This window comes from Rousettus aegyptiacus, unplaced genomic scaffold (assembly GCF_014176215.1).
Source record: "Rousettus aegyptiacus isolate mRouAeg1 unplaced genomic scaffold, mRouAeg1.p scaffold_m13_p_4, whole genome shotgun sequence".
Taxonomy (NCBI): domain Eukaryota; kingdom Metazoa; phylum Chordata; class Mammalia; order Chiroptera; family Pteropodidae; genus Rousettus; species Rousettus aegyptiacus.
The window spans coordinates 94,383,354-94,385,569 of record NW_023416307.1 but is presented as its reverse complement, the minus strand read 5'-3'; the positions used below and the strand labels follow the sequence as shown (position 1 = coordinate 94,385,569).

Genomic DNA, 2,216 nt, shown 5'->3' with positions numbered 1-2,216 from the left:
AGGAGAAAGTCATGGTAGATTTGGGACAAAGTCAGGTTTATCTGATTCTAGACACAATACTCTTAAACACCACACAATGCTGTCTACTGATTGTTGTGCCGAAGCTGATGATATTTAAATTTAGCAAAGTAGATGTTATCATTTCCATTCAACAAATTAGAAATCTTTGCCTTGAGGAGGGTTAAAAATTTAAGATAGCAAGTTGAAGAACATAGTGTCTGTGTTCTTTTTACTTTGTTGTGCTACTGAACATTCCAATATTTCCAGATAATCTTATGAAATCAGTTCATATGAAATGTAATAAATCAAAGCAAAAGCCCCCCTAGGAAGAAGAGTGGTTGCCAGTATACAAGTTGGCCACCGTGAAAAATCTTGGTGGTGTTAACATTTCAAACCCAACTATGTAGCTCCCATGGCAGCCAAGCCCTAATGATGGTAGCAGATGTATTGGGTTATTATAAATTGGCACTATGAAATATTTTTAATTATGCAAAAAGCTCCTCTTGCTCTGACTTGTTGCTCACCAAGCAACATTCTGATTTTAATTTGGTTTCTCGTGTGGCTTTACTATGAAAATACTGATTCCTCTGGTCTCTTTGACAATTGTATTTCTCATTTTAATTTAACTACTCAGCAACCTGGTAAACAGATAAGTTTCCTTGTGAATTTGGTAATATAAGTCTCCTAGAGTCAGTAACTGATTAATGAAGTGCTGGAGATATACTCTAGTGATCAGACTCTGAAATACAGGGACTTCACAAAAGTAATGCCATCATGTAATTCATTGTAAGGAGACCATCCCCAAGGCATACTGTTTGTGAAGCTACTCACTCATTGTGATCCCAAAACTATAGCAAAGACAAATAAGTGGCCCATTTTGATCACTATGACTGTACATACATGAGTAAATATACCTCCTTTTTAAGTAGTTTTTTTACAACTTTATTGAAATATAATAAACAATGAGTTGCTCATATTTACAGTAAGCAATTTAATAAGTATTTTTCAATTATAGTTGGCATATGATAATATATCAGTTTCAGTTGTACAGCATAGTGATTAGAGATCTACATTACTCACAAAGTGATCACCCTACTAAATCTAGTATTCTTCCCCCTTACATATTTATTACAATATTATTAACTATATTTCTTATGCTATATTTTATATCTCCATGACTATTTTGTAACTATCCATTTATACTTCTTAATCTCTTTGCCCTTTTCCACCAACCCCTCCCCTGCAAACTCCTCTCTCATTTAGTAGGCCTCAAAATATTCTCTGTATCTATGAGTTTGTCTCCATTTTGGTTACCATTGTTGTTTATTTTGTTCTTCAGATTCCACATGTATGTGAAATCATGTGGCATTTGTCTTTATTTAAATTTAACTTACTCCATTCACCACAATACCCTCTAGGTCCATCATGCAATATCTTTTTCCATCCCTTTACTTTTATTTTTTATTTATTTTATTTTATTTTTTAAAGCCTATAGCACTTGGTATTCCTAGGTGGTCTCCCCTCCAAGTACTAACCAGGTCCAACCTTGCTTAGCTTCAAAGATTGGACAAGATCCAGCATGTTCAGGGTGGCACGGCCATAGACTCCTTCCCCTTACTTTTAGTCTGTGTGTGTCTTTTAATCTGAAGTGAGTCTCTTGTAGGCAGCATATATAAGGGTCTTGTTTTCTTGTCCATTCAACTACTCTATCTTTTGGTTAAAGCACTTAATTATTTTTCATTTGAGATACCTGTTGATAGATATATAGTTATTGTCATTCTTTATTCATGTTTTTGATAGATTTTTTTTCTGCCCTTTAAAGAAGTCCCTCCAACATTTCCTATAATACTAGCTTGGTGGTAATGAACTCCTTTAGCTTTTTCTTTTCTGGGAAGATCTTTATTTGTTCTTCAACTCTGAATGATAGCTTTGCTAGATAAAGTAATCTTGGTTATAGATCCTGGGTTTTCATCACTTTGAATATTTTGTGCCAAGCCCTTCTGGCCTGCAGATTTCTTTTGAGAAATTAGCTGCCAGTCTTATGGATTGGTACTCCCCTGCAGACAACTAACTGCTTTTCTCTTGCTGCTTTAAAAATTCTCTCCTTGTAGTTAACCTTTGGCATTTTAGTTATGATGTATCTTGATGTGTGCCTCTTTGGGTTCATTTTTTTGGGGGGACTCTGAGCTTTCTGGGGTTGTATGTCTATTTCCTTC

General features: G+C 34.9%; 1 pseudogene; it reads right to left on the bottom strand.

Annotated features, from left to right (window-relative positions):
* Positions 1-1,486: 1,486 nt before the first annotated feature.
* LOC118602189 lies at positions 1,487-1,605 on the bottom strand (annotated as a pseudogene).
* Positions 1,606-2,216: the final 611 nt, after the last annotated feature.